General features: G+C 49.0%; 1 protein-coding gene across 5 annotated transcripts in view; it reads right to left on the reverse strand.

Annotated features, from left to right (window-relative positions):
* The window catches only part of EXTL3 (exostosin like glycosyltransferase 3), a 115,759-nt gene that overhangs the window by 31,239 nt on the left and 71,870 nt on the right, over positions 1-12,650 (reverse strand). The window contains exon 1 of one of the 5 annotated variants that reach the window (XM_035322854.1): positions 3,809-4,084. The exons of the other annotated variants lie outside the window; for them this stretch is intronic. The gene's annotated coding sequence lies outside the window, so the exon portion shown is untranslated. Of the gene's footprint in view, positions 1-3,808; positions 4,085-12,650 lie in introns of those variants that run through there. 5 annotated transcript variants of the gene reach the window in all.

Below are 12,650 nucleotides of genomic sequence, written 5' to 3' on the forward strand. Positions count from 1 at the left end.
GAAAGAAAGAAAGAAAGAAAGAAAGAAAGAAAGAAAGAAAGAAAGAAGCTAATTACCGTTAATTACTGCCAGAACCTGGCAGGGTGACTCAAGCCAGGAGAGGCCAGCCCAGCAGACCAGACCCTTAAGGAAAGGCTGTGCAAGACGCTTGCATGGCACAGGTTGGGATGTGCAGATGTGGAAGAGGCCAAACCCGGCAGTTAAAAACAAACAGAGAGAACAAACCGCGGTGCCCGAAGCTTGCGGGCGTGCATAATGAAGTTATTAACCAGCAGAAGAGTGTCTGATAGAAGATAAGCGCCAGCAGACTGTACGATAATTGAATTTCTACCAAGCAAGGTTGTCGCGTGGATGTGAAATGCCGGCTCATTTCACACACGCTGCGTTGTCGGCGGTGCCCAGTGCTTTTCTTGCAAGATACCATAAAGAAACACAAGCAGCAAACCTAGCCCCGAATCCAGAAGACTGAGGGCACCCCGTTCCCGAAAGAGGCAGGATGGGAGCCCCCAGATGCTGCTGTGGGCTCAGCACAGGGACTGCTGTCCCACGGGGTCGGCAAAAAGGCACGTGGAGAACACCGGGGACGGCGGCAGTAATAACAGGCTGGTGCAGCCCAGTTGTGAAGGGCAAACTTAACGTCGTTCTGCTTCATGAAGGCTTAAGAGGGATGTCAGGGGAAGGAGGATCGAAGGAGCTTGGCCGTGGCTGGAGGCGAAGGAAGGAATTAAATTTTCACCTGCACAAGCGAGACTCAATCACGGAACAAGATCAGATGGGGTTTGGTTAAGGCACAGGTCAGAAAAGTTAAGCTAAGGGTGAGACTGAGGCTGCCTGGAAATAAATTGTTAAATTAAATATAACCAACTCACCACGTTTTTAATAACTACAGCTCTGTAGCAGGGATGGGGCAACCGAAGGAAGGCTGTGTTCTGGAGCAGCGTCCTCCAGAAAGACTGGCTCCCTGCAGGCATTTCTTAATACCTGAAACTTAAAGGTTTTGGGGATTGGCGAACAAAACAGAACCCCTAATAGCAAACTCTCTAGTTTTATAAAACATAAACACAGCTTAGATGTTGTTTCCTGTTATTTGGACTCTTCCAGTTGCCTGCTCACGCTCGGGGCTCCGGAGGTATCAGCCACAGCCCATGTTCCAGGAGCACAAGTGTGACCCCATACTCACATTTTCTCCACTCCCACGTGCCATTCTGTATGTGCTGCGCGTTCCCCACCTAAATACGGCTTCGTACCACTGCGACGGCCACTTCTGTGAATGCTTTGGGATCCTTCAAATAAAAGGTGATGCTTCCAAGTCTCGGGGCTGGGAATTCAGGTTACCAGGACCGTTTATTAGGAACTTGGGATATTAAGACCAGTAAGACAGGGCTGTTTAACGGCTGCAAACTTAGTGAGCAGACGCAGCACTTCTTTTGACCTCAAAAATTACTTTTTAGGATGAAAGAGAGGAGATCTTAAAATAAAAGAGGCATAATGAAACGCTTCCACCAATGGCTCTGCAGCATGGAGGCTGTTCCTCAGCATCCCAGAGCAGATGTGCTGCACTCAAAATGTCTTTGTCTATTAAAACTGTGTCAGCTTCAGAGCCTCCAAAACTCCCTGTGGCATAAACAGAATTTCTAATGAACAGCTGCAGGATGCAGGAGTAGCCGCGCAAAATACAGCTGCCGAGATCACTTTCTTCGCCACCTTTACTCCGCTGCCTGCATCCCACCTTCCCCGTTTCATCCCCTCCTGCCTTCCCCTTCCCACACCTCCACCTCCTCACCGTGGCATACACTTCAGCCTCTGCGGAGCTTTGCTGCTGTCTCGCCTGCTCACACCAAAAGCGTGCGAAAGGGAGGAATAAAGGGGAAAACTTTATCATGCCAAAGCCTGGGGTTCCAACATGAGCAATCCTAAGGGAAGGATTTAGCCTGGGTAAGTCGAAACCCACTAATGGAGCTTTCAGCTTCAATGCTGCCTTGCAGGCCAAGGCATCAAAGCATAACTCCTTGGGTGAGTTGCTTTATTTTTTTTTTATTTTTTAAAAAAATCCTCTGCCTTTGAAACCCAAAACCCATCAAGAACAGAGCCTGGTCCAAAGACACTTCCCAACTGCGCTCCCAAACCTAACAGTGTCCTGTTAGCTAGCTGGAGAAACAGCTGGACTGATGATTCATTTAGTCTGGCACTTTTATCAGACCCTGATTAAAGGCAAAAAATACGATCTGCTCTCTCGGTGTGTCCCCAGCAAATACTGCTGGGAACACCAGCACAAATGAAGCCTGAATACTTACTGTCTGATGTCTTCAGGCTTTCATGGCGTTCTCCAAAACCCTGTAAAGAGCCTCACTTCTATTTCTAGGGAATTTATATAGAGTTAATGCTTTGGTGAGTTGTATCCCTCTCATTTGAGTGAAAACAGCTGATGGGTTCAAAAGTTATGGGTTTAAAAATGTGGCACGGATATCGTCGCTGAGAGCTCTGCACTTCGGGGATTGCCCAAGTAACCCCAGCCATGGATTGCCCAAGTAATCCCAGCCATGGATTGCTCAAGTAATCCCAGCCATGGATTGCCCAAGTAATCCCAGCCATGGATTGCCCAAGTAGTCCCAACCTCAGCCCCACTGCCAGTTCACAGCAGAAGGTGAAGCGAATCCAAATGTTACCAGCGGGGGTACATCTGGGAAGGCTGAACTTGCTTTGGCTGGGACGCACCAGGCTTAAAAACACTCCAGGCAGCGATCTGCAACACGCAGCAGCCGCTTTTGTTGGGTAAGCGGGGCCAAGTATCCTCAGAGCATCTCAGAAATGGGCAGTGGGATGCTGCCAGCCAAGTGTTCAGAGGAAGCAATTGCTTCCAGCATGAGATGCTGCCTCCCGGCCATCATCCCAAAGATTAGGCCACTTGTAACTCAAGCCACCTTCAGGAACCACTTGCAGAATAGCTGCTGAGAGGTCCTAATACATGAGGAAGCCATAAATGTCTCTTCTGGCCATTTCCATCAGTCATTATGGACAGGAGAGCAGGGGCAGCATCTCTCACACTGCAGCCTCAATATTCCCTGCCTGGGAGCCGCAAATGGCAATTGATCTCAAAACTAGCAAAGGACGGCACGGCTTCCTCCCTTTAATGCTTAACAGCTTAATATGTTGGCTAGCGTGCAAGTTAACTATTGTCATCCACTGGACAAAAGCTGCTCGTGTCCACAGCAAACACCTGATAACCAGCCAAGAACAGGAGATGTTCCCGGAGCCTGGGAAAGCTGCCTGGGAGCACATGCTTTGAAGGGCTCAGGAACGCAGCCCCTAACTTCACTGTGGCTGTGCCACGCAGACAGACATGGGGCATCAGCTTGGAATGAAGCCATTCAGACAGCCACAAAATTCACAGCTCATGTTGACCACTGCAGAGAATCCAATAAAAATAACAAAGAAGCTCCAGGATGGTTACAGTAGACCAAACTATAGTACTACTATAGGTCAAACTATAGACAGAATCTATAGATCAAACCATAGTACTACTATAGGTCTACTACAGACAAACTTTAGTAGACCAAACTGATCTACCCACTTCATCCCCTTACTCCGGAGTGCCCATTTCCAGCTGCTTTGGTGCAAAATACTCAGATCAGAATCACAGAACAGCCTAGTCACAACAATTTTCCCTAATCGCTACAAAATAGAAGTTGCATGAGCCCTTGAAGAACAAAGCTTCTCACCAGTAATACGTATTTGGAGCAATCAGTCATGTACATTCTCACCTGTATGAAGTCTGAGCTGTTAAAAGGAAGAGGAATTGCCACCTTACCTGCTCTAACAGGAGCGACATCCCACCACATGCTCCTCTCTGAAGCAGGCAGGAAAATCTCGTCAATCCCTGCGACCACCAGTGCTGGCAGAGAAGTACAATGACAAGACTCCTACTGCCAAGAGACAATTCCAGCATAAATTTGCTCCTCCGCTATTGTCTCGTCCTTCATGATGGATATCCTGCTTCTCCAGCACGCTGCTTTTGTGGACCGGCCCTCCCTCTCTTTTATCTGAAGTCCTCTGTAACATCTCTGCTCTGTTTCCATTCCAGTCATTTCCCAAATTTGGGGCGTTTCTTTTTTTTTTTTTTTTAATTGCTCTCAATATGTCACTCTATATTACTCAACAGCAGATTTATTTAAACGTGTCAATGCTGTTGCTTAGCAGATCTGAATGTGCGTTACTGTTTAAGCCTGCTTCAGGATCACATGCTCCGCTTCCCGATGCTCCCAGCACGTCTGGACCATCAGGAAGGCCAGGCAAAGAAAATTAAGTCCAGCTCTATGGGCAGTCCCTGTCTAGGACGGTGTCATTAGCAATCCATGTTAAAAAACAAAACAACAATGAAAAAACAACACATAAAAATACCCTAAATCACCAAAAAATTTACCCGGGAGGCCTGGGATTTTGCCAAAAAGCCCACCCGATTTTCATCTCAGTCGGGAAGCGGCATCAGATGCTATTTGTCTTCCATTTTCTACCTTGTCCCTATGAGCCTGAATAGGAGCCCATCAAGTAAATGATCATCAAAAGCTCTGAAAGGAGTCCTAATACAGAGCTAATATCAGCTTTCCCCAAGCAGCAAGCTAATTTTATGTAATGGCCTTCAAATGCCGTATAAAAAGCCTGGAAAGCCCAGGTGAGAGCATGTTCTGACCTCTGAAATTAGACTTGGGTCTTTGCTGAGAGGAAGAAGATAATGTGCTGCTAAATCACACCCACAATGTTTTCTGCTCGGGCTTTCCAAGCTCTCGGACCAGCGGTGGCACAGGCTTTGTCTCTGCCCCTCAAACCCCCCTTGAAGATTCACAGCTCAGTAACCAGAGCACCTAATGGCTCTGCACAGCACCCGCAAGCATGAATTCATCCAGAGACAGGAGAAGGCCCAAAACGTTTATGAAAAAGACTATGTAAAGCTGAGGAAATGTCATCTTCCTGCAAGGAGCTGAAGCAAGTGAATTGCCTCAAAGGCACTGAAAGCCATGGTGCGGATGCTGACAGGATGTTTGTCCAGACTTCAAGCAGGAGACCTTCTCCACAGGCTTGTCTCCACCCCAGGAGTCTTCCACATGTCGCCCGAACACGAGCCGGCAGTGTGCCCAGGTGGCCAAGAAGGCCAACGGCATCCTGGCTTGTGTCAGGAATAGCGTAGCCAGCAGGGCCAGGGACATGATCGTCCCCCTGTACTCTGCTCTGGTGAGGCCGCACCTCAAGTGCTTTGTTCATTTTTGGGCCCCTCAGTACAAGAAGGGCATCGAGGCCCTGGAGAGTGTCCAGAGAAGGGCTATGAAGCTGGTGAAGGGCCTAGAGCACAAGTCCAGGAGCAGCTGAGGGCACTGGGGTTGTTTGGCCTGGAGAAGAGGAGGCTCAGGCAGACCTTACTGCTCTCTGCAGCTCCCTGAAATGGCCTCGAGTTGTGCCAGGGGAGGTTCAGGTTGGAAATGAGGAGACATTTCTTCTCAGAAAGGGATGTCAGGTATTGGGATGGGTTGCCCAGGGAGGTGGTGGTGTCACCGTCCTTGGGGACGTTCAAGGAGAGATTGACATGGTGCTTAGGGACATGGTTTAGTGGTAACATTGGTGGTGGGGGAATGGTTGGACCAGATGATTTTGGAGGGCTTTTCCAATCCTAATGATTCTGATTCTATGTTCACATCCTCTGAAACTGGTACCACCAAGGGAGACAACCAAAGACAAAACTTGCAGCAGGACCTGTCGGAACGGCTGCTGGGGGCCTCCAGAACCAACCCAGGTCCCTTTGGGTGGTGCCTGATGTCCGTTTGCTTACAGGCATGTATAAGAAGCCCTCCCCATTCGGATCAATGAAGAGGGCTTTCAAAGGAAGACCCTCATCACTCCACACACAAGGCTAAGTGAGATAAAGTACTTCTGAAAGGCAGCGGAGGGAACAATCCCACGCTGGCCCCGAGAGAGCCAGCTGGATGAGCCTAATGATTCTTTTCCAGCAGCAGCTGTGATTGGGTTTATTTCCATTTTGCCTGATTAAAGAGAGAGACAGATAAAAGGGAGAACAAAAAGTCCAAGATTTCAAAAGGCGCTAAAAATAAAATAGTTTGTATTCACTTGGCACCCTACCTTGACAGCATTTTGTACATTATAGCTAAGCAGTCCTCAAAAACCCCAAAAGGAAGACGCAAACAATTTCCAGGCAGGGAAATCAAGGCACGGAAAGGTTAAAATACTCAGAATCATCAATAAAATCATCATCAGTAGTGGGTTGAAAGGGCAGGCACTCCTGGCGCACGTTCCTGTATTCGTGGCCAAGACCCCTCTCTATTTATTCTTCACAGAGCCAAGGTAATTGTTTCCATCGCCTGGCAAGCGTAAATCGATGCAGAGGAGCCCGGCGGCTCCTCACGAGGAGTTCCAGTCCATTGAGCTGATACCAGTTAACTGTTTTTTTCAGAGCCTGTTCGCACCTCAGACAGAAAACAGACTTTTTCAAAATTAGAACGAATAAGTTTAGCGGCGGGATGCCCGAAATTAATCCCTTTATTTAAACATTAACAACCTCAAGTGTCTCTAAGCAATTGTAAAGGCTTTATTAGCGAAGGCAATGAAAGCCTGTGAGCAGCCAAGTCAAGAAGAAGCCAAGGTTATCTGCAGTAAGTTTCAAAGCATTAACTTTGACAACAGAAGCTCACTCGAGAACATCTGTAGGGCTGAAGAGGAGGGCAAGGCAGCCGGCGAGGGATGCCAACACCAGCCTGGGGCAGGGACGGATGGAGAGAATCCTCCTGGGAGCCTTTCCCATGGCCATGGAGGGTGAGAAGGTGATCGGGAACGGCACAGGCATACCGTGGGCACATTGTGCCACCCTCCAGAGGTCCCTTCCAACAAGGCTTGTTCTATCTGTTAAAGAAATGCTGAAGAGAAGTTGCAGGTCATTCCTGGAGTTATCTGACATGGATAAAGCTCTAATGTATAATATAAAAACCTCTTCATATGCTCTTCATTAAACTGGAGACCTGGAGATGGGGAAATCTCAGCATTTTCCTCTCCTCTAAGGCTTACAGGTTGAGAGAGGAATGCACCTGGTCAATTAAACACATGCTCCAATTACACGTTAAAATTCAAGGTGCTCCAGTTGTCCTAAGACTTGACGCCTGCAGGAGGTGATAACCATTCACGAGAGCAACACTGTGCAATTTGATGGGTTGGGTCAATGTGAAGAGACATTTTAAGAGGCACTCCTTTCAGGATTCCTCTCCTCCCATCCCTCTGCTCAACCGCTACATAATCATTTCCCCAAATCGTCTCATGTATCCAACGCACAGAGACGCGCGCAAGGTGTGCATATCCTAAACTGGATTCCTTCTGGTTACTTTAGCAGGAGGAAAAATGAATGGGTCAGACATTTCCTTTGAATTCAAGGTGTCGCTACGTGACCAAAAACAAAAAGGAAAGAAAAAGTTTTATCCCGCTGAAAACTCAGTACTGGTTCCTGAAAGGAAATCAAGGAATTCAGCTGTCCGATTCTCACTGCACAGCACAACTATTGAGTTTCTCCACAGCTGAAAGCTTTCTTCAGTTCCATTTCCCTTTCAGCTTGCTCTAACAGCTGTCTCACCGACATCCAGGGCAGACAAAAATCTATAGTTCCTAGCGCACCCATTTTGAAGGAGTTTCAAAGTGGAGAGCACAGTTTTCATCCTTTCATGGTCTATTAAGTCACAAGGCTGTCTTCCTGATTTCACAGGTCTTGATCCAGCAGAAAAACAACGCCAGTCGCTGGTTTTACATCAGCAGCCTTCAGGGGCACAGCGCAACACGCCAGGCTTTAAGTCCCAGGTGGTGGCTGCTCTTCCCTTAATTCTCTAAACCTCTGCAGCTCGATGGCAGCAGTCATTGAAGTGCTGGTAAACTTACTTTTAGATTTATTTTTGTGAAAATAAGGTCAGCAAATGATTTTGTCATTAACAGTGCCACATAATTGCCCAGCCTGATGCATACCGCAAGCCTACTCTGCTGAACGAGTAGGCTTCAGGCAAGGGCTGGGCTGCTAATTTGGGGGTTGAAGGTGCCCCACGGGTCACCAGATCTTGCTGACAGATTGCTCAGAGCAAAAAACACGTGTTTTACAGCCTCTGGAAGACCCAGCTACCCCGCTGCAAGCACCCGCACCCGTCTGCAAACCTTGGCCATGTTTAGTGAAGAGCTGGCTTCTGTGCATGCCTTCACCCTGGACAATCCTTCTTGTTCCTCCTAACGGCACCAGCTCACAATTTCCCTCTTGTCCAGGGTGATTTTGCAGATCAAGGCTGATCAGTCAGATCGACTGCTTCTAAACAAGCCATCCGGGCACCTCAAGTGCTCCCAACTCCCTCCGAAGTCAACCTGAAGAAACACGCTGGTCTTTGGGGTACGGGAGGAAAGTCTCTGATATGGGGAGGTCATCCTCATTTCAACCAGTGGGGGGCAACCACACACATACACACAGCCAGCACCCTACTGCTTGACGCAGATAAGAAATGCCCTTTCTTCAACTCTTCTGATGGATGGAAGTTGTGTGTTAGCTTTCCCGTTTTCCCTTATTTTTAGCCTGTGCCCTCCCTCACGACACCTGAGCAGCACCCCCTGAATATGCACGGTATGCTCACTTGAAACCGAGCAAAAGAACCTAAATTCCTCACGTCCCCCTGCTCAGCAGCAGTTCTGCTGTTGTTACCATAAACGAGAAGGATGCCACAGAGCAAACCACGCAGCGGAGAAGAAATACCTTCCATGTTGCATTTCAGAATGTACGAAAGAGGACAAAATTGCTGTGACCTAGCACGAACAGATCAGCATCTGGCAGGTGTTCGACAAACCTCACGCAGCTAAGCACCACGTGCAGGAGACAAACGAAAGAGGCAGGTGAAGGCCACGCAGGTCCCACTCCAGGTAAGCTGTGGTCCTTCTAGCTCTCAGAAGGCAGAGATGCAGCCCCCCTGACAGCAGCTTCCTTCACACTACCTGGAGACAAAAGGCTAGAACAAGCTGTTATCTTTCGAGCTCTGGCAACACAGCAACCCAAATCTACTAACGCTTCAGCGAGAGGTAATCCGATAGTTTCAGCTGAGCAATTGTTTCAACAGTCGCAGTGTTCTGGTACAAAGGGAGGTCGAAAATCAATATTTCTTCAGTCCAACCCAAGTAGATCTTAAGCAAATGGAAAACAAAACGCTTGTTTTTCCTTCGGTGCCCTTCCGCAGCCCAACCAAGCAAGGGCATCCGTGCCCCAGCCAAAGCAGAGCAGGAGCAGAGCTCTGCCAGCTGAAGCAGCATCCCCTGGTCTTTATCAAGACAAGTTGGGCACCGTACCTGCAGGAGACCTCAGGAGAGGACGTCAGTCACAGCTGGTAATTTGGACACTGGAAGCAAGGTGCCTGCACGTGAACTGGGTGTAAATAGTGATGGACGAGGGGTATTTTCAACAAACAAAATGTAAAAATAAAAAAAGGCAAAAAAAAGTCAACGGCGCAGTCACCTCTGATTTTTAAGGATATCCATCTTTTCAACCTAATTACGTTCTGTTGTAAAACTCCCTCTAAAATCTCTGCCAATCCGGGATGCCGAGTGCCATCGTTTCCTGGGGAAATGTTGTTGATCAACAACTGCTAAGGAAAAACAAAGCACAAAAAAAGGAGGGAGCCAGCCAAACAGACGTCAGCGCTCCTCCTCCTCTGGCCTCCAAAGGACCTTCTGCTCCCAGAACCGTTGCGGCCACACGGTTTTTGGTTAGGTGCACCGAATGCGCTGTGCCACAAGACCAGTAAAGCCCTGGGGCTTTCCAGCTGGTCCCAGTGCCCCCGCACCCCGGGGAGCAGGCTGTCAGCCCTGGCATTTCACCCGTGCCTGGCAGGGGAGGGATGTGAAGTGTGATTTTACACTAGTTGGTAGCGTTTTGTAATAAATAAATGCCCACGCAACACGTGGGATGGGTTATCCAGCATGTACAAAGGAGACATCGAAGTGTCAGGGAACTTCGCTTCCCACCTTCCGAGGGGATAATGCAACCCAGCGGAGCGGAAAGGAATGCAAAACATCGTTTATCAAAGCAGCAACAGCATTTTCTGTCAAAGGGAAGATTGCACAACAAGGACGCTCTTGGCACGGGTGGATTCCTGACAAAACAACGGGGCGACGTGAGCGATCTCCGATCGTTTCCCCGCGCCGAGTGCCGAAAAGCTTTCGGGAGCTTTATGAAATGAGAGCTGCTTTACGTTTAACAGCCAGAAATGAAAAGGTGGGGAGGGAGAGCTTCCCCCCGTGCAGCTCTCTGGAAGCGGAGCTGATTGTGCTCAGCGGGAAGCACGCTGCTCGTCGAGCACAATCGTCACCTTCCCTCCCACCGAGCCGCTGGCACAGGGGAAACGCAACAATTTGCGGAACAGGGTCCCTGCTTTTGTTCCTCTCGCCTCTCTCACCCCCTCCTTTGACACAGGCACAGACGGAAAGACTGCCGATAATGCCAATTAGGTGATTTGAAGCCGGGCTCCGAGCTCCTCTAAATGCAGCCGCACGAAGCAGCGGGATTCTGCTGGTGACATTTGGGCCGCAAATGAAGTCCCCCAGAGTAATAAACAATCAGGTAAAGAAATCTGGGAAGAAATTACCCAGCACACCTCGTCTTCTCGGCCCCCCATGAGATCCATCTAAAATGTGTTAATGCATCTGATTATGATCTAAATTAATGTACAGAGGCTCCTGCCAAGCGCTCTGCGAAGTTTCTTTATTGTGAAGTTGGAGGCTGTTGAAGAACGGTCCAGTCATCATGTTTCAAATTCGATTTGGGAAAAAAAAAAACCACAACGTTCTCCTACTTCATCGCTGGCTCAGGACGCAGGGTTGCAGTAGGAGGTCGGTGTGCGGTTTTGCTCTGCTGAATTAAGAGCAGAAGTGGTGACAGGACTGAGGAGAGCCAGCCTACCTGACCTGGCTTTGTAAGCGGAGCCCAGTGGATTTTCTGTACGCAGCCGTGCCAGAAAATGACTGCGGTCGCAGCTGGCTTTCTGCAGGTGTTTTTCCTGAAAGGGGGCAGAAACACCGGGGCCTCCTCGCGCACACACAAACCTACGTTCCACAGACCGTAAGACCTTGGAACAGTTTCTGAAAACGGCAGGTTTGATAAGAACGGCCTGCAGAACGTCATGCTGGATTTCTCCCATGCCTGTAAGGGCTGTCACTTACTCCACCAGGTCAGCTGGTACCCGCTGCCCAACTCACTGCGGTCCTTGGAGGCAGGCAACAAAGCTGTTTCGCTTCCCACTGTGCCGCACCATCACCGGTTATTTAAATAATAAAAAATAAAATAATGCTCACCTCTCAGGGATATACTCAGTGGATACAACCACACACTTGTAGTTCGAGCTGCAGACCGACCCAAGCTGTGTTTTATCTTCTGCTGGCACCCGACCAAGCCTTCGCGGCACCGACCAGCATCTGCTTTGCACCGCAGTGCTGCTTTCCCCCGTTAGAAGCAGAGCCAAGGTCACCTTGCTCAGGGAAAAGCAGGTTATTAAAAGGAGGGTCCCATATATTAAAGGTCTTCCAGCTATTATTATATACTATATATGCATATAATATATATATGTATGTTCCTGAGATGTCCTTGGCCTATCTTTTTGTGTTTCTTACTAAAAAAACATCTCGGTGATGGTGAGCTGCGCTCCTGCCTGCAGCGAAATTTGGTGCAAAGACCAAAGCTGGCAGCGAGCACATGCAAAAGCCGGCCCCGAGCCGAGTCACCAGACCTTGTTATCGGCAGATCTGCGGGAAATGAGGGGTCAGAAGTACCCCTGTCGTGGAGGGCTTTAAACACCGAAGATGCTTTAGTGCAGGCTCACGGGCTGGATCTGAGCCAGGCAAGTGCACTGCTTGGGAAGGAAGTATTTATCACGGCGAAACACTTCCTAAACAATGCGCTGGGTCCTTGGAAACAAAGCCGACACGAACCGACCAGATTTTAACCTGAAATTCTGTACGTTGGCATTCCCTCCTGCCGCAGGTAGGGCTGGTTCCCTAACAGCACACTTATTTTCTCTCCCCTCTTTTTTTTTTTAAAGAAGAAAAGAATTTTCTCTTTCAGTTTAACTTTGAGGCAAGATGGAAGACCAGAGCCTGGCCTCAAAGATGCGAGAGCTTTTGAACTCTGAGTCAGCAGGCTCTCACGGGAGCTGAGCTCGAGGGCTGCTCTGGAACAAATCAAAAAGGATTTGCTCTTTCACTCCAGCAAGGCAGAACCTCCTCTCCCGCCCCCGATGTACGCAGACGGGCAGCTGGGGGCAGGGAGAGAGCTAAAAAGACACCGAACAAAACAAAAAAGTAACTCAACAACAAAAAGGGAACTGAAATGAGCGCCGTTATGGCTCGATGGCCACAATCCCGTGAGCTAAGCAGCGTCCTGCAGGGCTGGATTTCCTGGAGGAAACCAGCAGCGCAGCTGCAAACTCTGCTGGAAGCAGCTCAAGCCAAGCGCGCCCGGAGCAGACGCTCCGACCACGACACACAAGGACACGGGGCTCCCGGAGAAATCTTCTGACAGCAAGTCAAAGCAGGGGCTTGAACTGGTCCCGCATCAGCAGGGCTGCAGCTGCGGTTTTTCACAGATTTGTAGA

Source organism: Oxyura jamaicensis, chromosome 3 (assembly GCF_011077185.1).
Source record: "Oxyura jamaicensis isolate SHBP4307 breed ruddy duck chromosome 3, BPBGC_Ojam_1.0, whole genome shotgun sequence".
Classification (NCBI taxonomy): domain Eukaryota; kingdom Metazoa; phylum Chordata; class Aves; order Anseriformes; family Anatidae; genus Oxyura; species Oxyura jamaicensis.